The sequence below is a fragment of the Coregonus lavaretus genome, assembly GCF_964263955.1.
Source record: "Coregonus lavaretus genome assembly, chromosome: 30".
Classification (NCBI taxonomy): Eukaryota; Metazoa; Chordata; class Actinopteri; order Salmoniformes; family Salmonidae; genus Coregonus; species Coregonus lavaretus.
In genome coordinates, this window is record NC_140017.1 from 38,852,875 (window position 1) to 38,879,548 (window position 26,674).

At 41.8% G+C, this 26,674-nt stretch overlaps 1 pseudogene across 1 annotated transcript in view; it reads right to left on the bottom strand.

The window, feature by feature from the left end:
* Positions 1–26,674, bottom strand: part of LOC311106255 (ATP-dependent DNA/RNA helicase DHX36-like) — a 61,684-nt pseudogene that overhangs the window by 28,924 nt on the left and 6,086 nt on the right. The window contains exons 3-8 of the transcript in view: positions 11,840–11,894; positions 11,556–11,722; positions 11,289–11,370; positions 10,769–10,903; positions 9,548–9,653; positions 1,460–1,696 (exon numbers count right to left, since the gene is read on the bottom strand). The product of the transcript in view is annotated as an ATP-dependent DNA/RNA helicase DHX36-like (transcript). The remainder of the gene's footprint in view (positions 1–1,459; positions 1,697–9,547; positions 9,654–10,768; positions 10,904–11,288; positions 11,371–11,555; positions 11,723–11,839; positions 11,895–26,674) is intronic.

Sequence of the window (26,674 nt, forward strand, 5' to 3'; positions counted from 1 at the left end):
ATATAATCTGCTATTATCCTTAGTAATTTTCCATCCAAGTTGTCAGACGCCGGTGGCTTGATATGTACATGAAGGTAGGGTAAAGTGACTAGGCATCAGGATAGATAATAATAAGATATTTGAGGTAGATATGTACATGAAGGCAGGGTAAAGTGACTAAGCATCAGGATAGATAATAATAAGATATTTGAGGTAGATATGTACATGAAGGCAGGGTAAAGTGACCAGGCATCAGGATAGATAATAATAAGATATTTGAGGTAGATATGTACTTGAAGGCAGGGTAAAGTGATCAGGCATCAGGATAGATAATAATTAGATATTTGAGGTAGATATGTACTTGAAGGCAGGGTAAAGTGACCAGGCATCAGGATAGATAATAATAAGATATTTGAGGTACATATGTACTTGAAGGCAGGGTAAAGTGACCAGGCATCAGGATAGATAATAATAAGATATTTGAGGTATATATGTACTTGAAGGCAGGGTAAAGTGACTAAGCATCAGCATAGATAATAATAAGATATTTGAGGTAGATATGTACATGAAGGCAGGGTAAAGTGACTAAGCATCAGGATAGATAATAATAAGGTATTTGAGGTAGATATGTACATGAAGGCAGGGTAAAGTGACTAGGCATCAGGATAGATAATAATAAGGTATTTGAGGTAGATATGTACATGAAGGCAGGGTAAAGTGACTAGGCATCAGGATAGATAATAATAAGAGCAAAATAAAGAACAGAGTAGCAGCAGCAAATTATGAGTGTGAAAGTGTGTGCGTGTGTGGTGTCGGTTATATGTGTGTGCGTATGTAGTGCAAGTGAATGTGTGTGGGTTTTGTGTGTGTGTCAGTGTAGTGTGTGTATATAGAGTATACACTGAGTGTACAAAACATCAGACTGACCAGGTGAATCCAGGTGAGCGCCATCACCCCTTATTGATGTCACTTGTTAAATCCACTTCAATCAGTGTAGATGAAGGGGAGGAGACAGGTTAAATAAGGATTTTTAAGCCTTGAGACAATTGAGACATGGATTGTGTATGTGTGCCATTCAGAGGGTGAATGGGCAAGACAAAAGATTTAAGAGCCTTTGAACAGGGTATGGTAGTAGGTGCCAGGTGCACCGGTTTGAGTGTGTCAAGAACTACACCACTGCTGGGTTTTTCACGCTCAACAGTTTCCCGTGTGTGTCAAGAATGGTCCACCACCCAAAGGACATCCAGCCAACTTGACTCAACTGTGGGAAGCATTGGAGTCAACATGGGGCCAGCATACCTGTGGAACGCTTTCGACACCTTGTAGAGTCCAGGCCCCGACGACTTGACACTGTTCTGAGGGGGTGTTTTGTACACTTAGCGTGTGTGATAATAGTATGAAGTTTCTGTATTTAAAAAAAGTCAAAACACACACACACACACACACCCTAACAGAGGCTGATACACAAACAAAAGGACACATACACAACTGGTCTCAGCGATACTAGTGGCAATGACAATCTTCCTGACTCCTGGAGAGGGCTTTTTGAACTCCAGTCAGAACAGACAGCCTCACTCCCTGGGTTATTCATGTTCTGCTCTGGGAGAAAGGAGTGTTTCTGAGTCCATACCTGATTGAACATCTGCTGGGTCATCAGGAGGTCGTTGAGGCCACTGATATTGTCCCAACCTGGCAGGAACACCAAGATGGCTCCTTCCTGGAACACAAGGACAGGTAACACACGTATCAGCACACACTCAGGCAACACACACATATCATTAAGGTAACACACATGCTAAGGTCTATTCGACGCTGGTCTGACCAATCGGAATCCATGCTTCAAGATTGTTTTGATCACGCGGACTGGGATATGTTCCGGGTATCCTCTGAGAATAACATTGACCTGTACACGGACACGGTGACTGAGTTCATAGGGGATTTTGTTCCCACTGTGACTATTAAAACCTACCCAAACCAGAAACTGTGGATAGATGGCAGCATTCGCACAAAACTGAAAGTGCGAAGCATTGCATTTAACCATGGCAAGGTGACTGGGAATATGGTTGAATACAAACAGTGTAGTTATTCCCTCTGTAAGGCAATCAAACAGGCCAAACGTCAGTACAGAGAAAAAGTGGAGTCGCAATTCAACGGCTCAGACACGAGACGTATGTGACAGGGTCTACAGACAATCACGGATTACAAAGGGAAAACCAGCCATGTTGCGGACACCGACGTCTTGCTCCTGGACAATCTAAACACCATCTTCGCTCGCTTTGACGATAACACAGTGCCGGCCCAGACGACATCCCTTGCCGCGTCCTCAGAGTATGCACAGACCAGCTGGCTGGAGTGTTTAAGGACATATAAAATCTCTCCCTATCCCAGTCTGCTGTCCCCACTTGCTTCAAGATGTCCACCATTGTTCCTGAACCCAAGAAAGTGATTGAACTAAATGACTATCGGCCCGTAGCACTCATTCTGTCGTCATGAAGTGCTTTGAGAGGCTAGTTAAGGATCATATCACCTCTACCTTACCTGTCACCCTAGACCCACTTCAATTTGCTTACCGCCCCAATAGATCAACAGACGATGCAATCGCCATCACACTGCACCTTGATGTATCCCATCTGGACAAAAGGAATACCTATGTAAGAATGCTGTTCATAGACTATAGCTCAGCATTCAACACCATAGTACCCTCAAAGCTCATCATTTAAGCTTGGTGCCCTGGGTCTCAACCCCGCCCAGTGCAACTGGGTCCTGGACTTCCTGATGGGCCGCCCCCAGGTAGTGTAGGTAGGAAACAACACCTCCACTATGCTAATCCTCAACACAGGGGCCCCACAAGGGTGCGTGCTTAGCCCCCTCCTGTACTCCCTGTTCACCCATGACTGCATGGCCAAGCACGCCTCCAACTCAATCACCAAGTTTGCAGATGACACAACAGTAGTAGGGCTGATTACCAACAATGACGAGACAGCCTACAGGGAGGTGGTGAGGGCCCTGGCAGAGTGGTGCCAGGAAAATAACCTCTCCCTCAACATCAAAACAAAACGAAGGAGCTGATCGTGGACTTCAGGAAACAGCAGAGGGAGCACGCCCCTATCCACATCGACGGGACCACAGTGGAGAATGTAAAAAGTTTCAAGTTCCTCGGAGTACACATCACTGACAATCTGAAATGGTCCACCCACACAGACAGTGTGGTGAAGAAGGCGCAACAGCACCTCTTCAACCTCAGGAGGCTGAAGAAATTTGGCTTGGCCCCTAAGACCCTCACAAACGTTTACAGATGCACAATTGAGAGCATCCTGTCGGGCTGTATCACCGCCTGGTTCGGCAACTGCACCACCCGCAACCGCAGGGGTCTCCAGAGGGTGGTGTGGTCTGCCCAACGCATCACCGGGGGCACACTGCCTGCCCTCCAGGACACCTACAGCACCCGATGTCACAGGAAGGCCAAAAACATCATCAAGGACATCAACCACCCGAGCCACAGCCTGTTCACCCCGCTATCATCCAGAAGACCAGGTCAGTACAGGTGCATCATAGCTGGGACTGAAAGACTGAAAAACAGCTTCTATCTCAAGGCCATCAGACTGTTAAATAGCCATCACTAGCCGACCTCCACCCAGTACCCTGACCTGAACTTAGTCACATTCACTAGCCGGCTACCACCCGGTTACTCAATCCTGCACCTTAGAGGCTGCTGCCCTATATACATAGACATGGAAACACTGGCCACTTTAATAATGGAACACTAGTCACTTTAATAATGTTTACATACTGCTTTACTCATCTCAAATGTATATACTGTATTATATTGTACTGTATTTTAGTCAATGCCACTCCGACATTGCTCGTCCTAATATTTATATATTTCTTAATTCCATTCTTTTACTTTTAGATTTGTGTGTATTGTTGTGAATTGTTAGATACTACTGCATTGTTGGAGCTCGGAACACAAGCATGTCGCTACACCTGCAATAACATCTGCTACATATGTGACCAATAAAATTTGATTTGATTACTTTCACCTCCTCCCTCCATCTCCAACCATCTCCCTTCCTCCTTTCACATCCTTCCCTCTCCTTCCCTTCTTTCACCTCCTTCCGTCTCCCTCCCTCCTTTCACCTCCCTACGCCTCCCTCCTTTCACCTCCCTCCGTCTCCCTCTGTCTCCCTCCCTGTGACCAATACATCTTGATTTGATTTGATTTGATTTCGATTTCAACACGCTCAGGCAACACACATCACAGCTTTTTCAGTCAGAAACGAACAGACAGGTCCTTAGTAAACTAACAGGACCTGAATCCTACCATTTTCACAAACATTCCCACTTTGTCATCTCAGCCAAGCCAGGGGCAGACAAAAGCTCTCTCTCCCTTTGCTCGGAGTAACCACACAAAGCCTGCTGCACACTGACTACACAGTCAAATGAGCTAATTACACAACATAAGCGTTTTGGAATGAATAAAAGCCTAATTTGCTCAAAAGGGAACGAAAAGGTAATCAGTCACCTAAAAACCCAGAGCCACCCAGAGACAAAGCTGAGCTAACCACAATCCACACTAAGCTGGTTAATGGGTTCAGAGGAGAATAGTGCCCATGTTAGCATTAGTTTAGCTTTAGATTCAACGGTGGTGTTAGCATTAGTTAGGCTGCGTTTACACAGGCAGCCCAATTCTGATATTTATTCACTAATTGGTCTCTTGACCAATCAGATCAGCTCTTTTGCCAATAATTGGGCAAAAGATCAGAATTGGGCTGCCTGTGTAAACGCAGCCTAAAAGTGTACAGGTAGGTAGTTTGCTTAGTTGGCGTGTGTCTAGGGTAGTCGTGTTAGCATCAGGGTTTGGGGCGATGTCATTATGATCCTGTTGAATTCATGAAAAGTAGCCCATTATTATGATTTGTGAACAGAATCTGGTACCGGAGTGGACAGAAAGGAGACAGTGAGAGGCCAAGCCATGACACCCACCATCTCAGATGGTTCTCAAAGCGTTTCTGTACTTAGAAACAGATTAGATTAGCATTCCTGAAACATTATTTTGTTCAAATGTAATTTGATCTCTGAGAAATTAAGCTAATTGATTGCAGCCAAATTGGCCATTTGAATTTATAGGATTCATATAATCTTCAATAAAGATAGTACCTAACATCTGATTTGAACCGTAATTATTTCTAACATTTGAGTAAGACAAAATGCTCAAAAGCCACCCACGGACCCCCCACACCAATCCCAACCCAACAACCAGTATACAGTATCAGTTCTCTATGTTTGAGTAGTATAAAGATGTGGTTTGGAGTATTGCGTCTTCATCCTTTATAATGTATTTCCTGTGAATGTTTTTGTTTTTTTTTGTTTCGAGAAATTAGCCATTATTTACCATAAATGAGTGTGAAAGTACCATGTTTTGCCCACTAGATGCCACTGTTCCTGCGACTGCCACCACACCCTTTTATCCATTTTGCTGGTCTCTTGTGTTTATTAAATGGATCACAACACTTTCTTTGCAACTTTGGGTAGAAAACCAATAGCTTTTACTCATGATGAAAATAAATTGTGTGGTCAGTTGTGTGGTCAAGCCAGTCCTCCATGAAAGCAATTTAGTTTGTCCTTCTCTTAGCAACCTAATGCTTCAACCCAACTCTCCTTGAATAGTCCAACAAATGGCAGGTTTCTGACAGGGCTATCCGTATGGTGCAATTATCATATAAAGACTTTTCCTACAAGCCCAAAATTTGATAGAGAAATGGGCTAGTGACTAAAATGTTGTGACAACTCTAATAAAATAGTAGAATTAAAAACCATTGCATGGCAGTCGTATTATTATTATTATTATTATTATTATTATTATTAGAAAACATCTCTATATGTAGTGTGATTAGTGACATTTACTATTAAACCCAACCCAGCCCAATACCATTACAAAACACTATGCAGTGTGTGTTTGGTACTTTAACCATTGAAGACCATTAAAGAACATGACATTGAAACCATTAGAACTGTGCTCGTTCGGCAGGAATGGTTGAACTAATCCAGACCTTTTTTTAAGGGAATAAAACACACACAGACGGGTCGTTTCCTGGTGACAAATTAAGTCTAAGAGAAGGACAAACTCAATTGTTTTCATGGAGAACTGGCTTGAATTGTGACGATGACCACACCATTTTTTTTCATATCATGAGTAAAAGCTATTGGTTTTCTACCCAAAGTTGCAAATAAAATGTGATCCATTTAATAAACACAAGACACCAGTAAAATCGATTAAAGGGTGTGGTGGCAGTAGCAGAAACAGTGGCATCTAGTGGGCAAAACGTTGTACTTTCACACTCATTTATGGTAAATGCAAGCGACTTCAATGGCTAGTCTCTCTGAACAGGGGAAAAAACTCCACCAGATTCACAGGTTATTAATTACATATGATGAAGAAGCAATACTCCAAGCAGCAGCTCGGATGTTAGGTACTATATTTATTGAAGATTATATGAATCCTATAAATTAAAATGGCCAATTTGAGATTAAATTATTCAACAAAAGAATGTTTCAGGAATGCTAATCTTATCGGTTTCTAACTACAGAAATGATTTAAGAACAATCAGATGGTGGGTGTCAATCTTATTTCTTGTGCTTTTTGAGGTGGTATGACTGATGTGATGGAGAAGCTTCAGGGTTCATCACCTGAGCTGACTGAATGGAGATAGTGTCGTGATGGAGCAGCTTCAGGGGCCGTTGTTCCCAGAGCTCTCTGATTAATGCTAATTCATCCTAAACCTCAACCACACAGACCCAGGAGGGACACATGATTCAGGGAATACGCCATGACACACACACACACACAGTCTGTAAAATAGCCGATTGGGTCATTTCTACATTTCATTTCTACTGTCCAGTGCCTTTTGGATCTCATAACTTTTGGAGGGAAAAACAATATATTTAGATTTTTAAAAAAACATATTCTAATAGAAAAAGGACATGTTTTACTTTTTTTGTTGTTACATTGGTCAAGCGCTTACTTTTTTGCAGGTGCATTTTAACCTGTTAGGTGCATTTTAACCTGTTAGGTACATTTTCCAACCTGTTAGGTGCATAATCCTAACACAGTGGACATTTAGAGCCTAAATTAGCCACAACTCTGTGAGTGAGCAAGATTTAGCTAGGATAATGAACACTTGAACATGATTTTAACTTCTCTATCAAACATATTTAAAATGTTTTACATTTGGTTAATTTTCTCTATAATTTCGCCTAAAAGGGTGGATATTTATGAATGGGTCAATGGGACATACAGACTAACAACATGAAACATGGAAAAATAGATCAAACTGAGTGTTTACATCTATTTAGCTTTGTATCGTTCATTGTTTTTCCACCAAAGAAATGACACTTCCTGAATGTGTTGTCACTGTAGAAAGGAATTGTTTTCTTAAACTCCCACACCAGTACTTAGATTTAAAATCCATCTTTAAGAAGAAAAAATGTAAAAAATAGGCGAGGGTTATGACTTTGTGGCTTTGGAAACTAGTGACGTCCCATCACTTGGTCGCCTTGCCATGGAGAAAATTAAAATAGAGGGTGCAAACTAATGTTTTTTCACCTCCCCTTTTGTATTATTATCATAATCCCATTGGATCATTTGTCAAGTTGCACTTATTTTTTAGCTAATCTGCAAAAAAATAAATAAAATGATTGCATTTTAGAACCCTGCTCCCCCCAAGATGAATGGTTTTGACCACCTCTCTCTCTCTCTCTCTCTCTCTCTCTCTCTCTCTCTCTCTCTCTCTCTCCATTAATTATGGTCTGTGATGTCGTCCCCATGGGTGTTTAATCACCGGGGCGAATGTCTTAATTAACCAATCACCACGGTCAGAACCCTGACAGCCGGCCCCTAGCCCCAACTAAGAACCCTGTCATGGCCAATCTACTTATTTTCCTCTCAGCTCTCTGACAATGTCACGACCAATCAGCCGGCTGGCTCCCTTCAGAGTCACGGTAGCTGACAGAGGTAGGGTTGCTGAATTTCAAATGGACCTATAGCCCAAACCTCTAGGCATTACAGTAAAGAGAAACTATTCTCTCTTCTCTTTACTTCTCTTCTCTTTACTCCTCTCTTTACGTCTCTTCTCTTTACTCCTCTCTTTACGTCTCTTCTCTTTACTTCTCTCTTTAAGTCACTTCTCTTTACTCCTCTCTTTACGTCTCTTCTCTTTACTTCTCCTCTCTTTACGTCTCTTCTCTTTACTCCTCTCTTTACGTCTCTTCTCTTTACTTCTCCTCTCTTTACGTCTCTTCTCTTTACTTCTCTCTTTACGTCTCTTCTCTTTACTTCTCCTCTCTTTACGTCTCTTCTCTTTACTTCTCTCTTTACGTCTCTACTCCTCTCTTTACGTCTCTTCTCTTTACTCCTCTCTTTATGTCTCTTCTCTTTACTCTTCTCTTTACGTCTCTTCTCTTTACTTCTCTCTTTACGTCTCTTCTCTTTACTTCTCTCTTTACGTCTCTTCTCTTTACTTCTCCTCTCTTTACGTCTCTTCTCTTTACTTCTCCTCTCTTTACGTCTCTTCTCTTTACTTCTCTCTTTACGTCTCTACTCCTCTCTTTACGTCTCTTCTCTTTACTCCTCTCTTTACGTCTCTTCTCTTTACTTCTCCTCTCTTTACATCTCTTCTCTTTACTTCTCTCTTTACGTCTCTACTCCTCTCTTTACGTCTCTTCTCTTTACTCCTCTCTTTATGTCTCTTCTCTTTACTTCTCTCTTTACGTCTCGTCTCTCCTTCTCTCTTTACGTCTCTTTACGTCTCTACTCCTCTCTTTACGTCTCTTCTCTTTACTTCTCTTCTCTCTACTCCTCTCTTTACGTCTCTACTTCTCTCTTTACGTCTCGTCTCTCCTTCTCTCTTTACGTCTCTTCTCCTCTCTTTACGTCTCTTCTCTTTACTTCTCTTCTCTCTACTCCTCTCTTTACGTCTCTACTTCTCTCTTTACGTCTCGTCTCTCCTTCTCTCTTTACGTCTCTTTTCCTCTCTTTACGTCTCTTCTCCTCTCTTTACATCTCTTCTTCTCTTTTTACGTCTCTTCTGTCTTTACATCTCTTCTCCTCTCTTTACTTCTCCTCTCCATGTTTCAACCACACAGCCCTTCTTCAAGTCTCCATGTTATCAAACACTGCTACTGGATAATGGTCCCATGTTGTAATATATATATTGTATGTTCTATTATTGTAAATTCTCAATGGGACAATAAAGATATGTATTGAACTTTGCACTGACTCATGTTGTATTTCACCCTATCAACAGTCAACACCAAAACAGCAGTGGGACTGAGCCTGACCGATATATCGGTTCACCGATATTATTGGGCGATATTGTCCTTTTACTGCCATATCAGTATTGGCCGATAATTCCACTGATAATTAATATTTAATAAATAGGATGAAAAAATTGAACCTCATGCTTATCTGAACACTTGCTGCCATTCTCATGATGTCATTATTGAATCGGTATCAGACCCAAAAAAACATTGGTTGGGCTCTACTCCACACCAAGGCAAAGTTAAAACTCACTTCCTGGCTCAGCACGATGTGTCCTATCAGCAGCACAATGAGCTCCAGGTCAATCTTATCATCATCGTCCATCATCTCAAACACATCTATGGTGCTGTCAGAGTATCTGCCAATCACAATGAGACACACACGCGGAGTCACCAATCACAGACAGGAACAGACACAAACAGGAAGACATACAGACTAATCAATCAATGAATGAGACAGTAATACTGTCGGCAATGATAAAGAACCAAAAACAATTGTCATTTATTAAATTAAATATTTCATTTGTTAGACAGCTTTGACAATCCTCTCAACAGCATTGTCATTGTCCTATCAGAATAATATAATGGATGTCTATTAAACTAAAAGCATGATAAGTTAGAGAGGCACTGGTGGGAGAAATTAATCTCTTTATTTAAACCACTGGAGATTCATCATGAGATTGTGCCATCAGACCCCCTCCCCCCTCCCCCCTCCCCGTAACTCACTTGACTCGTAGAGTTGGGGTGTAGCAGGGCCAGCTCTCCTCCCCTCAGTAACTCACATAGCAGAACGTAGCAGGGCCAGCTCTCCTCCCCCCTCAGTAACTCACATAGCAGAACGTAGCAGGGCCAGCTCTCCTCCCCCCTCAGTAACTCATGTAGCAGAACGTAGCAGGGCCAGCTCTCCTCCCCTCAGTAACTCACATAGCAGGGTGTAGCAGGGCCAGCTCTCCTCCCCTCAGTAACTCACATAGCAGAACGTAGCAGGGCCAGCTCTCCTCCCCCCTCAGTAACTCATGTAGCAGAACGTAGCAGGGCCAGCTCTCCTCCTCTCAGTAACTCACATAGCAGGGTGTAGCAGGGCCAGCTCTCCTCCCCTCAGTAACTCACATAGCAGGGTGTAGCAGGGCCAGCTCTCCTCCCCTCAGTAACTCACATAGCAGAACGTAGCAGGGCCAGCTCTCCTCCCCTCAGTAACTCACATAGCAGAACGTAGCAGGGCCAGCTCTCCTCCCCTCAGTAACTCACATAGCAGAACGTAGCAGGGCCAGCTCTCCTCCTCTCAGTAACTCACATAGCAGAACGTAGCAGGGCCAGCTCTCCTCCCCTCAGTAACTCATGTAGCAGAACGTAGCAGGGCCAGCTCTCCTCCCCTCAGTAACTCACATAGCAGAACGTAGCAGGGCCAGCTCTCCTCCCCTCAGTAACTCACATAGCAGAACGTAGCAGGGCCAGCTCTCCTCCTCTCAGTAACTCACATAGCAGGGCGTAGCAGGGCCAGCTCTCCTTGTACTCTGTCTCTTTCTACTCCTTCTCCGGTTGGGAGTTGTGATCCTGCATGAAACCCCTCTTCCACCTGGGCCTCCGCTCCTCCTTCTGGGGACGGGCATGGACACACACACACAAACAGTTCAGCCAAAAGTCTAAGGACACCGGATTAGAAGGTGCTAATCTTCCCCATTCATTTAGGCTTGAGGCTAGTGGATATATCCTAGTTTGTACAGTGGGACATCACCTAATAATCTCCAACACATCCTCCAGTAGGAACTCACCTAATCATCACCAACACATCCTCCAGTAGGAACTCACCTAATCATCTCCAACACATCCTCCAGTAGGAACTCACCTAATCATCTCCAACACATCCTCCAGTAGGAACTCACCTAATCATCTCCAACACATCCTCCAGTAGGAACTCACCTAATCATCTCCAACACATCCTCCAGTAGGAACTCACCTAATCATCTCCAACACATCCTCCAGTAGGAACTCACCTAATCATCTCCAACACATACTCCAGTAGGAATTATTGAACTGGGAAGGTCATCCCCGGGATGTGGATCATAGGACAGTTATCTGAAGAGAGACATGGAGAGATAGAGAGGGAGAGAGGGAGGGAGAAAGAGTGGAGGGGGCAGTGTGAGGAATATACTGACTTTATTTCAATGGTCATTCCCAATTTCCATTTTAGATTTTCAAACTCCATTGCACCTTCTGCTATAACAAAACACACACTGAATCCACACTTTGTCATTGCGTACCAAAGTATTTGGAGAACTTCTCAGCGTTGAGCGTGGCACTCATGAGGATGACCTTGAGGTCCTGTCGGACTCGTAGCAGGTCTTTAACGATGATGAGCAGAACGTCAGAGTGAAGGTTCCTCTCATGAATCTCATCTAGAACCAGGTGGCTGATGGTGGACAGCAGACTGACAGGGAGAGAGAGAGAGATTCAGAATGAATAACAGTTGGGTAAAGAAAGAGAACGATCTGGTGATGGGAGAGGAGGACGATGAAGAGGAAAGAGAGGACAGGAAGACACTCACGGGGAGGAGCGGAGCCACTGTAGAATAATACCTGTTAAACAATACAGCACCAAGCCTGTTTCCGTGGTAACCGACAAACAGGGAGGGAGAAAAAAAAAGAATACACAATTGAATACAAACTCTTATTAATACAGGTTATTACAGTTTAAATCCTCACTTATTAATACAGGTTATTAAAGTTTATATCCTCAATTATTAATACAGGTTATTACAGTTTATATCGTCACTTATTAATACAGGTTATTACAGCTTATATCCTCACTTATTAATACAGGTTATTACAGTTTATATCCTCACTTATTAGTACAGGTTATTACAGTTTATATCATCACTTATTAATACAGGTTATTACAGTTTATATACTCACTTATTAATACAGGTTATTACAGCTTATATCCTCACTTATTAATACAGGTTATTACAGTTTATATCCTTACTTATTAATACAGGTTATTACAGTTTATATCCTCACTTATTAATACAGGTTATTACAGTTTATATCCTCACTTATTGATACAGGTTATTACAGCTTATATCCTCACTTATTGATACAGGTTATTACAGTTTATATCCTCACTTATTAATACAGGTTATTACAGTTTATATCCTCACTTATTAATACAGGTTATTACAGTTTATATCCTCACTTATTAATACAGGTTATTACAGTTTATATCCTCACTTATTAATACAGGTTATTACAGTTTATATCCTCACTTATTAATACAGGTTATTACAGTTTATATCCTCAATTATTAATACAGGTTATTACAGCTTATATCCTCAATAATTAATACAGGTTATTACAGCTTATATCCTCAATAATTAATACAGGTTATTACAGCTTATATCCTCAATAATTAATACAGGTTATTACAGCTTATATCCTCAATTATTAATACAGGTTATTACAGCTTATATCCTCTATTATTAATACAGGTTATTACAGCTTATATCCTCAATAATTAATACAGGTTATTACAGCTTATATCCTCAATAATTAATACAGGTTATTACAGCTTATATCCTAAATTATTAATAAAGGTTATTACAGCTTATATCCTCACTTATTAATACAGGTTATTACAGCTTATATCCTCAATAATTAATACAGGTTATTACAGCTTATATCCTCAATAATTAATACAGGTTATTACAGCTTATATCCTCAATTATTAATAAAGGTTATTACAGCTTATATCCTCACTTATTGATACAGGTTATTACAGTTTATATCCTCACTTATTAATACAGGTTATTACAGCTTATATCCTCACTTATTGATACAGGTTATTACAGTTTATATCCTCACTTATTAATACAGGTTATTACAGTTTATATCCTCACTTATTAATACAGGTTATTACAGTTTATATCCTCACTTATTAATACAGGTTATTACAGTTTATATCCTCAATTATTAATACAGGTTATTACAGCTTATATCCTCAATAATTAATACAGGTTATTACAGCTTATATCCTCAATAATTAATACAGGTTATTACAGCTTATATCCTCAATAATTAATACAGGTTATTACAGCTTATATCCTCAATTATTAATACAGGTTATTACAGCTTATATCCTCTATTATTAATACAGGTTATTACAGCTTATATCCTCAATAATTAATACAGGTTATTACAGCTTATATCCTCAATAATTAATACAGGTTATTACAGCTTATATCCTAAATTATTAATAAAGGTTATTACAGCTTATATCCTCACTTATTAATACAGGTTATTACAGCTTATATCCTCAATAATTAATACAGGTTATTACAGCTTATATCCTCAATAATTAATACAGGTTATTACAGCTTATATCCTCAATTATTAATAAAGGTTATTACAGCTTATATCCTCACTTATTAATACAGGTTATTACATCTTATATCCTCACTTATTAATACATGTTATTACAGCTTATATCCTCACTTATTAATAAATGTTATTACAGCTTATATCCTCACTTATTAATACAGGTTATTACAGCTTATATCCTCAATTATTAATACAGGTTATTACAGCTTATATCTTCAATTATTAATACAGATTATTACAGCTTAAATACTCAATTATTAATACAGGTTATTACAGCTTATATCCTCAATTATTAATACAGGTTATTACAGCTTATATCCTAAATTATTAATACCGGTTATTACAGCTTATATCCTCACTTATTAATACAGGTTATTACAGTTTATACTCACTTATTAATACAGGTTATTACAGTTTATATCCTCACTTATTAATACAGGTTATTACAGTTTATATCCTCACTTATTAATACAGGTTATTACAGTTTATATCCTCACTTATTAATACAGGTTATTACAGTTTAGTAATATGATTGGTCGTTCATTCAAGCACCACCACGCTCCTGCGAGTCCCAACTTCTCGAGCAGTACATGAGTTGATGCCTCCACACAGCACCCGAGAGCTGTCCAGTGGAAAAAGAAGCACCCATCAATCTGCTCTCTGAGCATACTTATTTTAGGGAAGGTGATTTACAAACGTAAACTAGTCTGCTAAAATAAAGCTACAAAAAGACACCTACCATTCGTCTTGGCTAGCCTTCTGTAGCCAGGTCCATGTCTCTTTTGGAACTTCTGTCTTCAAAAAGGGGCAGCGTCCTATTTTGAGATGTAAAAAAAATATATTCTCAAAATGACATAGACCTACTTTAGAAAACAATAATTAATACAATGCAATTCTAAAGAACACAGTAATGATTTCCATTGCTAAAATATATTACACAGCTTTTAAAAAAAGGTCCAATGCAGCTGTTTTTGTCCCAATATCAAATTATTTCTGGGTAACAATTAAGTACCTTAACTGTGATTGTTTCAATGAAAATGTTCAAAAAGAAACAACAATAGCTTCTTAGCTAAATGCAATTTCTCAACCAAGTATTTTGCTAGGACTGTCTGGCAGTGGTCTGAGTGAGGGACCTAATGGGAGGAGTCTAATGGGAGGAATGTATAACCTGAAAACTAGCTGTAATTATCAGAGAGGAGGGCAAACTCTCTGTTATTGGTCTATTAACCAAAAAAAAAACACCCAGCTAAATAAGCTGAAATTTCAGTGGTTCAAACAGCTCCTATACTAAAATTGCATTATCCTAATTTTCACAATATTATTCCAACCTCAGTGTGGAAATACAGTATATATATAAAACACAGGAAAATCAAATTTTTGACTGCACTGCCCCTTTAATACATTTCATAATAACCAAATGTAGCCTATTATTAGCTGAATATAGAGAGAGAGCATGCCAACCTATAGGCCCCGCATGACCACAATGCATTTAAGAACTACACCATGTCCGCGCCAGAAGAGATTCTGTTCGGGCCAGTAGATTTTTGGCCAACTGGCCCGACCGTTGGACCTTTGGCCTCGGCTACACAGGAAAAGCAGCAGGTCTATTCAGTCAAATACGTCCCCAAGCTCTTGATTACATATAAATGAAATTATTACATAGTTGAGTGGGGGAGAATACTACACTTTCTTTTCCTATCAAATATTTGATATCTTCCTACACCAACACATTTGAGAGAGTGAAGGAAGCTTGTGGCTGCTACACACCCACACACACAGTGTGTGACAGGAATACTATTTTCTTCCAAGGCTGATTTGTAGTCCCAGTATGACGTGTGTTCATGTAGTGTTGATCACATTAACCTCTCTCTGAGCCCTATTCTATTCTGTTCTTCTATTCTGTCCATCTGTTCTGTCCATCTGTTCTGTCCATCTATTCTGTCCATCTATTCTGTCCATCTATTCTGTCCATCTATTCTGTCCATATGTTCTGTCCATCTATTCTGTCCATCTGTTCTGTCCATCTGTTCTGTCCATCTGTTCTGTCCATCTATTCTGTCCATCTATTCTGTCCATCTATTCTGTCCATCTATTCTGTCCATCTATTCTGTCCATATGTTCTGTCCATCTATTCTGTCCATCTATTCTGTCCATCTGTTCTGTCCATCTGTTCTGTCCATCTATTCTGTCCATCTATTCTGTCCATCTATTCTGTCCATATGTTCTGTCCATCTGTTCTGTCCATCTGTTCTGTCCATCTATTCTGTCCATCTATTCTGTCCATCTGTTCTGTCCATCTATTCTGTCCATCTGTTCTGTCCATCTGTTCTGTCCATCTGTTCTGTCCATCTGTTCTGTCCATCTGTTCTGTCCATCTGTTCTGTCTATCTATTCTGTCCATCTGCGCTGAAGTACTCACTCTACACATTTGAGTCATTTATCAGACACCGTTATCCAGAGACGTACAGTTAGTACATCATCTTAAGATAGCAAGGTGAGACAAGCACATACAGTGGGGGAAAAAAGTATTTAGTCAGCCACCAATTGTGCAAGTTCTCCCACTTAATAAGATGAGAGAGGCCTGTAATTTTCATCATAGGTACACGTCAACTATGACAGACAAAATGAGAAAAAAAAATCCAGAAAATCACATTGTAGGATTTTTAATGAATTTATTTGCAAATTATGGTGGAAAATAAGTATTTGGTCAATAACAAAAGTTTCTCAATACTTTGTTATATACCCTTTGTTGGTAATGACACAGGTCAAACGTTTTCTGTAAGTCTTCACAAGGTTTTCACACACTGTTGCTGGTATTTTGGCCCATTCCTCCATGCAGATCTCCTCTAGAGCAGTGATGTTTTGGGGCTGTCGCTGGGCAACACAGACTTTCAACTCCCTCCAAAGATTTTCTATGGGGTTGAGATCTGGAGACTGGCTAGGCCACTCCAGGACCTTGAAATGCTTCTTACGAAGCCACTCCTTCGTTGCCCGGGCGGTGTGTTTGGATCATTGTCATGCTGAAAGACCCAGCCACGTTTCATCTTCAATGCCCTTGCTGATGGAAGGAGGTTTTCACTCAAAATGTCATGATACATGGCCCCATTCATTCTTTCCTTTACACGGATCAGTCGTCCTGGTCCCTTTGCAGAAAAACAGCCCCAAAGCATGATGTTTCCACCCCCATGCTTCACAGTAGGTATGGTGTTCTTTGGATGCCTCCAAACACGACGAGTTGAGTTTTTACCAAAAAGTTCTATTTTGGTTTCATCTGACCATATGACATTCTCCAAATCCTCTTCTGGATCATCCAAATGCACTCTAGCAAACTTCAGACGGGCCTGGACATGTACTGGCTTAAGCAGGGGGACACGTCTCGCACTGCAGGATTTGAGTCCCTGGCGGCGTAGTGTGTTACTGATGGTAGGCTTTGTTACTTTGGTCCCAGCTCTCTGCAGGTCATTCACTAGGTCCCCCCGTGTGGTTCTGGGATTTTTGCTCACCGTTCTTGTGATCATTTTGACCCCACGGGGTGAGATCTTGCGTGGAGCCCCAGATCGAGGGAGATTATCAGTGGTCTTGTATGTCTTCCATTTCTTAATAATTGCTCCCACAGTTGATTTCTTCAAACCAAGCTGCTTACCTATTGCAGATTCAGTCTTCCCAGCCTGGTGCAGGTCTACCATTTTATTTCTGGTGTCCTTTGATAGCTCTTTGGTCTTGGCCATAGTGGAGTTTGGAGTGTGACTGTTTGAGGTTGTGGACAGGTGTCTTTTACACTGATAACAAGTTCAAACAGGTGCCATTAATACAGGTAACGAGTGGAGGACAGAGGAGCCTCTTAAAGAAGAAGTTACAGGTCTGTGAGAGCCAGAAATCTTGCTTGTTTGTAGGTGACCAAATACTTATTTGCCACCATAATTTGCAAATAAATTCATAAAAAATCCTACAATGTGATTTTCTGGAATTTCTTTTCTCAATTTGTCGGTCATAGTTGACGTGTACCTATGATGAAAATCACAGGCCTCTCTCATCTTTTTAAGTGGGAGAACTTGTAATGTAATTGAAGAATCCAGTGTGTCTTTAATAGTTGATTCTAAGGTTTGCATTTTATCATGTTTTTTTGTGTTTACATTTGTCATTTAGCAGACGCTCTTATCCAGAGCGACTTACAAATTGGTGCATTCATCTTATGATAGCCAGTGGGACAACCACTTTACACTATTTTTTGTAAAAAAAAATATATATACAGTGGGGGAAAAAAGTATTTAGTCAGCCACCAATTGTGCAAGTTCTCCCACTTAAAAAGATGAGAGAGTCCTGTAATTTTCATCATAGGTACACATCAACTATGACAGACAAAATGAGGAAAAAAAAATTCAGAAAATCACATTGTAGGATTTTTAATTAATTAATTTGCAAATTATGGTGGAAAATAAGTATTTGGTCAATAACAAAAGTTTCTCAATACTTTGTTATATACCCTTTGTTGGCAATGACACAGGTCAAACGTTTTCTGTAAGTCTTCACAAGGTTTTCACACACTGTTGCTGGTATTTTGGCCCATTCCTCCATGCAGATCTCCTCTAGAGCAGTGATGTTTTGGGGCTGTCGCTGGGCAACACGGACTTTCAATTCCCTCCAAAGATTTTCTATGGGGTTGAGATCTGGAGACTGGCTAGGCCACTCCAGGACCTTGAAATGCTTCTTACGAAGCCACTCCTTCGTTGCCTGGGCGGTGTGTTTGGGATCATTGTCATGCTGAAAGACCCAGCCACGTTTCATCTTCAATGCCCTTGCTGATGGAAGGAGGTTTTCACTCAAAATGTCACGATACATGGCCCCATTCATTCTTTCCTTTACACGGATCAGTCGTCCTGGTCCCTTTGCAGAAAAACAGCCCCAAAGCATGATGTTTCCACCCCCATGCTTCACAGTAGGTATGGTGATCTTTGGATGCAAATCAGCATTCTTTGTCCTCCAAACCCGACGAGTTGAGTTTTTACCAAAAAGTTCTATTTTGGTTTCATCTGACCATATGACATTCTCCCAATCCTCTTCTGGATCATTCAAATGCACTCTAGCAAACTTCAGACGGGCCTGGACATGTACTGGCTTAAGTACAGGACAAAATACAAACCCTCCAACCCAAAAAGGGCTGTAGTGTTGATGGTATCCTCAATGAAATTATAAAATATACAGACCACAAATTCCAATTGGCTATACTTAAACTTTAACATCATCCTTAGCTCTGGCATCTTCCCCAATATTTGGAACCAAGGACTGATCACCCCAATCCACAAAAGTGGAGACAAATTGACCCCAATATCTACCGTGGAATAGCAACCTTGGGAAAATCCTCTGCATTATCATTAACAGCAGACTAGTTCATTTCCTCAGTGAAAACAATGTATTGAGCAAATGTCAAATTGGCTTTTTACCAAATTACTGTACAACAGACCACGTATTTACCCTGCACACCCTAATTGGCAAATAAACAAACCAAAACAAAGGCAAAGTCTTCTCAAGCCTTGTTGATTTCAAAAAAGATTTTGACTCAATTTGGCATGAGGATCTGCTATACAAATTGATGGAAAGTGGTGTTGGTGAAAAAACATACGACGTTATAAAATCCATGTACACAAACAACATGTGTGTGTTTGAAATTGGCAAAAACACAAATTTCTTTCCATAGGGCCGTGGGGTGAAACAGGGATGCAGTTTAAGCCCCACCCTCTTCAACATATATATAAACGAATTGGCTTGGAACACTCTGCAGAACCCGGCATCACCCTACTAGAATCTGAAGTAAAATGTCTACTGTTTGCTGATGATCTTGTGCTTCTGTCACCAACCAAGGAGGGCCTACAGCAGAACCTAGATATTCTGCACATATTCTGTCAGACCTGTGCCCTGACAGTAAATCTCAGTAAGACAAAAATAATGGTGTTCCAAAAGGTCCAGTTGCCAGGACCACAAATACAAATTCCATCTAGACACCGTTGCCCTAGAGCACACAAAAACTATACATACCTCGGCCTAAACATCACCGTCACAGGTAACTTCCACAAAGCTGTGAACGATCTGAGAGACAAGGCAAGGTCCTTCTATGCCATCAAAAGGAATATAAAATTCGACATACCAATTAGGATCTGGCTTAAAAATACTTGAATCAGTTATAGAACCCATTGCCCTTTATGGTTGTGAGGTCTGTGGTCCGCTCTCCAACCAATAATTCACAAAATGGGACTAACACCAAATTGAGACTGCATGCAGAATTCTGCAAAAATATCCTCTGTGCACAACTAAAAACACCAAATAATGCATGCAGAGCAGAATTAGGCCGATACCCACTAATTATCAAAATCCAGAAAAGAGCCGTTAAATTCTATAACCACATATCAAAGCCATCACCTACAGAGAGATTAACTAAGCAATCTGGTCCTGGGGCTCTGTTCACAAACACAAACAGACCCTACACAGCCCCAGGACAACAACACAATTAGACCCAACAAAATCATGAGAAAACAAAAAGAGAATTACTTGACACATTGGAAAGAATTAACAAAAAAAAACTGAGCAAACTAGAATGTTATTTGGCCCTAAACAGAGAGTACACAGTGGCAAAATACCTGACCACTGTGACTGATCCAAACTTAAGGAAAACTTTGACTATGTACAGACTCAGTGAGCATAGCCTTGCTATTGAGAAAGGCCGCCGTAGGCAGACCTGGCTCTCAAGAGAAGACAGGCCATGTGTACACTGCCCACAAAATGAGGTGGAAACTGAGCTGCACTTCCTAACCTCCTGCCAAATGTATGACCATATTAGAGACACATGTTTCCCAAAGATTACACAGATCCACAAAGAATTCGAAAAACAAACCCAATTTTGATAAACTCCCATATCTACTGTGTGAAAAAACACAGTGTGCCATCACAGCAGCAAGATTTGTGACCTGTTGCCACAAGAAAATGGCAACCAGAGAAGAACAAACACCACTGTAAATACAACCCATATTCATGTTTATTTATTTTCCCATTTGTACTATAACTATTTGCACATTGTTACAACACTGTATATATACATAATATGACATTTGAAATGTCTTTATTCTTTTGGAACTTCTGAGTGTATTGTTTACTGTTAATTCTTATTGTTATTTCACTTTTGTTTACTATCTACTTCACTTGCTTTGGCAATGTTAACATATGTTTCCCATGCCAATAAAGCACTTAAATTGAAATTGAAATTTGAATTGAGAGAGAGAGAGAGAGAGAGAGAGAGAGAGGATAGACAGAGAGAGAGAGCGAGAGAGAGGGGATAGATGATAGACAGAGAGAGAGAGAGAGAGAGAGAGAGAGAGAGAGAGAGAGAGAGATGATAGACAGAGAGATAGAAAGAGAGAGCGAGAGAGAGAGAGAGAGAGAGAGAGTGAGTGAGACAGTGAGAGAGAAAGCAAGCAACACAATTAGACCCAACCAAATCATGAGAAAACAAAAAGAGAATTACTTGACACATTGGAAAGAATAAAAAAAAAACAAAGCAAACTAGAATGCTATTTGACCCTAAACAGAGAGCACACAGTGGCAGAATACCTGACCACTGTGACTGACCCAAACTTAAGGAAAGCTTTGACTGTGTACAGACTCAGTGAGCATAGCTTTGCTATTGAGAAAGGTCGCCGTAGTCAGACCTGGCTCTCAAGAGAAGACATGCTATGTGCACATTTCCCCCAAAATGAGGTGGAAACTGAGCTGCACTTCCTAATCTTCTGCTAAATATATGAACATATTAGAGACACATATTTCCCTCAGACCCACAAAGAATTCGAAAACAAATCCAATTTTGATAAACTCCCGTATCTACTGGGTGAATAAACACAGTGTGCCATCACAACAGCAAGATTTGTGACCTGTTGCCACAAGAAAAGGGCAACCAGTGAAGAACAAACACCATTGCAAATACAACAGAATGGTGCCGGAGGGGATGGCTGCCGTTCTATGGGCTCCTAACCAACTGTGCTTTTTTTTTTCTATTTTTTTTTTTCGCATTGTTTGTAACTTATTTTTTAACTTATTGTGTACATAATGTTGCTGCTACCATCTCTTATGACCGAAAATAACTTCTGGACATCAGAACAGCGATTACTCACCTCGAACTGGACAAAGATCTTTTCTTTAACGAGTCCGACGCGAAGGATATACTGCTTTCTCGAGACCAGGCCCAAATCCCTGTCATTTGGGTGATAAAAATACGTAGAAAATGGATGATCTACGATCAAGAATATCCTACCAACGGGACATTAAAAACTGTCATATCTTATATTTCACTGAGTCATGGCTGAACGATGAGACGGAAAGTATAGAGCTGGTGGGATTTTCCATCGGCAGGACAGAACAGCTATGTCTGGTAAGACGAGGGCCGGGGGTGTGTGTCTATCTGTCAATAACAGCTGGTGCGCAATGTCTAATATTAAAGAAGTCTTGAGGTATTGCTCGCCTGAGGTAGAGTACCTCATGATAAGCTGTAGACCCACTATCTAACAAGAGAGTTCTCGTCTATATTTTTCGTAGCCATCTATTTACCACCACAAACTGATGCTGGCATTAAGACCGCACTCAACGAGCTGTATAAGGCCATAAACAAACAAGAAAATGCTCATCCAGAAGCGGCACGCCTAGTGGCTGGGGACTTTAATGCAGGCAAACTTAAATCCGTTTTACCTCATTTCTACCATGTGCAACCAGAGGGAAAAAAACTTTAGACCACCTTTACTCCACACACAGAGATGCATACAAAGCTCTCCCTCGCCCTCCATTTGGCAAATCTGACCATAATTCTATCCTCATGATTCCCGCTTACAAGCAAAAACAAAAGCAGGAAGTACCAGTGACTCGCTCAATACGGAAGTGGTCAGATGAAGCGGATGCTACGCTACAGGACTGTTTCACTAGCACAGACTGGAATGTCTTCCGGGATTCATCCAATGGCATTGAGGAGTATATCACCTCAGTCATCGGCTTCATCAATAAGTGCATCGACGACGTCGTCCCCACAGTGACCGTACGTACATATCCCAACCAGAAGCCATGGATTACAGGCAACATCCGCATCTTTGTGGATCTGTGTAATCTGAGGGAAATATGTGTCTCTAATATGGTCATACATTTGGCAGGAGGTTAGGAAGTGCAGCTCAGTTTCCACCTCATTTAAAGGCTAGAGCTGCCGCTTTCAAGGAGTGGGACACTAATCCGGACGCTTATAAGAAATCCCGCTATGCCCTCAGATGAACCATCAAACAGGCAAAGCGTCAATACAGGATTAAGATTGAATCCCACTACACCGGCTCTGAAGCTCGTCGGATGTGGCAGGGCTTGAAAACTATTACAGACTACAAAGGGAAACCCAGCCGCGAGCTGCCCAGTGACGCGAGCCTACCAGATGAGCTAAATGCCTTTTATGCTCGCTTCGAGGCAAGCAACACTGAAGCATGCATGAGAGCATCAGCTGTTCCTAACAACTGTGTGATAACGCTCTCGGTAGCCAATGTGAGCAAGACCTTTAAACAGGTCAACATTCACAAAGCCGCGGGGCCAGACGGATTACCAGGACATGTACTCAAAGCATGCGCGGACCAACTGGCAAGTGTCTTCACTGACATTTTCAACCTCTCCCTGACCGAGTCTGTAATACCTACATGTTTCAAGCAGACCACCATAGTCCCTGTGCCCAAGGAAGCGAACGTAACCTGCCTAAATGACTACCGACCCGTAGCACTCATGGCGGTAGCCATGAAGTGCTTTGAAAGGCTGGTCACGGCTCACATCAACAGCATCATCCTGGATAACGTAGACCCACTCCAATTCGCATATCTCCCCAACAGATCCACAGATGACGCAATCTCAATCGTACTCCACACTGCCCTTTCCCACCTGGACAAAAGGAACACCTATGTGAGAATGCTGTTCATTGACTACAGCTCAGTGTTCATAGTGCCCACAAAGCTCATCACTAAGCTAAGGACCCTGGGACTAAACACCTCCCTATGCAACTGGATCCTGGACTTTCTGACGGGCCGACCCCAGGTGGTAAGGGTAGGCTTTAACACGTCTGCCACACTGATCCTCAACACTGGGGCCCCTCAGGGGTGCGTGCTTAGTCCCCTCCTGTACTCCCTGTTCACCTATGACTGCGTGGCCAAACACGACTCCAACACCATCATTAAGTTTGCTGACGACACAACAGTGGTAGGCCTGATCACCGACAACGATGAGACAGCCTATAGGGAGGAGGTCAGAGACCTGGCAGTGTGGTGCCAGGACAACAACCTCTCCCTCAATGTGAGCAAGACAAAGGAGCTGATAGTGAACTACAGGAATAGGTGGGCCGAACACGCCCCCATTAACATCAACGGGGCTGTAGTAGAGTGGGTCGAGAGTTTCAAGTTGCTTGGTGTACACATCACCAACAAACTATCATGGTCCAAACACACCAAGACAGTCGTGAAGAGGACACGACAACACCTTTTCCCCCTCAGGAGACTGAAAAGATTTGGCATGGGTCCCCAGATCCTCAAAAAGTTATACAGCTGCACAATCGAGAGCATCCTGACCGGTTGCATCACCGCCTGGTATGGCAACTGCTCGGCATCAAACCGTAAGGCGCTACAGAGGGTAGTGCGTACGGCCCAGTACATCACTGGGACCAAGCTTCCTGCCATCCAGGACCTATATACTAGGCGGTGTCAGAGGAAAGCCCAAAAAATTGTCAAAGACTCCAGTCACCCAAGTCATAGACTATTCTCCCTGCTACCACACTGCAAGCGGTACCGGAGTGCTAAGTCTAGGACCAAAAGGCTCCTTAATAGCTTCTAACCCCAAGCCATAAGACTGCTGAACAATTAATCAAATGACTATTTACATTGACCTCCCCCTCCATTTGTTTTTACACTGCTGCTACCCGCTGTCTATTATCTATGTATAGTCACTTTACCCCTACCTACATGTACAAATTACCTCGACTAACCTGTACCCCCACACATTGACTCGGTACCGGTACCCCCTGTATATAGCCTCGTTATTGTTATTTTATTGTGTTACTTTTTATTATTTTTTACTTTAGTTGATTTGGTAAATATTTTCTTAACTCTTTCTTGAACTGCATTGTTGGTTAAGGGCTTGTAAGTAAGCATTTGACGGTAAGGTCTACACCTGTTGTTTTCAGCGCATGTGACAAACAAAGTTTGATTTGATTTGAACCCATATTTATGTTTATTTACTTTCCCTTTTGTACTTTAACTATTCACACATCGTTACAACACTGTATATAGAAATAATATGACATATGAAATGTCTCTATTCCTTTGAAACTTTTGTGAGTGTATTGTTTATTTCACTTTTGTTTATTGTCTATTTCACTTGCTTTGGCAATGTTAACACGTTTCCCATGCCAATAAAGCCCCTTGAATTTAATTTAGAGAGAGAGAGGAGAGAAACAGGTCTATTGCGTCTCCTCAGAACCCCCTCACCAAAAGGAGACCATTATCTGAGTGACTCCAGTAAGACAGCCCAGCAGTGTGTAACACGAACACACTTGCTCGCTTCCTCACAAACAAGACATCCAAAATCCATTTAGGCAAACCCCACTCTCTCTGTCTCTTTTTCTCTCTCACACACACAAACACACACACACACACACACAGAGGGGAACAGGCAATCGGCAGGTAGCCTAGCGGTTAAGAGCGTTGGGCCAGTAACTGAAAGGCTACTGGTTCGAATTGCCAAAGCATACTATAATCTGTCAATGTGCCTGCGAGCAAGGCACTTAACCCTAATTGATCCTGTGAGCAAAATTACTAAAATGTAAATGTAAAATGCTGTTTCTTCGGATAAGTCAGCTTGGAGGATAAGTCTGCTTGTAGGATAAGTCTGCTTGGAAGATAAGTCTGCTTGGAAGATAAGTCTGCTTGGAGGATAAGTCTGCTTGGAGGATAAGCAGAGCCCACTACACCCACACAGACTCCATACCCCAGTCTGTCCCCATACCCATCTGTCTGTACTCCATACCCCTGTCTGTACCCCATACCCCCATCTGTCTGTACTCCATACCCCTGTCTGTACTCCATACCCCTGTCTGTACTCCATACCCCCGTCTGTACTCCATACCCCTCTCTGTACTCCATACCCCTGTCTGTACTCCATACCCCTGTCTGTCCCCATACTGTGTCTGTCTGTACTCCATACCCCCGTCTGTACTCCATACCCCTGTCTGTCTGTACTCCATACCCCTGTCTGTCCCCATACTGTGTCTGTCTGTACTCCATACCCCCGTCTGTACTCCATACCCCTGTCTGTCTGTACACCACTCCCCAGTCTGTCCCCATACCCATCTGTCTGTACTCCATACCCCTGTCTGTACCCCATACCGTGTCTGTCAGTACTCCATACCCGTCTGTACTCCATACCCCTGTCTGTACTCAATACACGTCTGTACTCCATACCCAGCTATACTCCATACCTGTCTGTACTCATACCCCTGTCTGTCTTTCTGTACCCCCGTCTGTACTCCATACCCCTGTCTGTCCTCCATACCCCCGTCTGTCCTCCATACCCCCGTCTGTCCTCCATACCCATGTCTGTACTCCATACCCCTGTCTGTACTCCATACCCCTGTCTGTACTCCATACCCCTGTCTGTCCTCCATACCCCCGTCTGTCCTCCATACCCCAGTCTGTACTCCATACCCCTGTCTGTACTCCATACCCCTGTCTGTACTCCATACCCCTGTCTGTACTCCATACCCCTGTCTGTCCTCCATACCCCTGTCTGTCCTCCATACCCCAGTCTGTCCTCCATACCCCAGTCTGGCTTTACCCCATACCATGTAAGTCTGTACCCCATACCCATCTGACTGTACCCCATACCCCTGCCTGTAACCCATACCCCTGCATGTACCCCATACCCCCGTCTGTCCCCGTCTGTCCGTACACCATACCCCCGTCTGT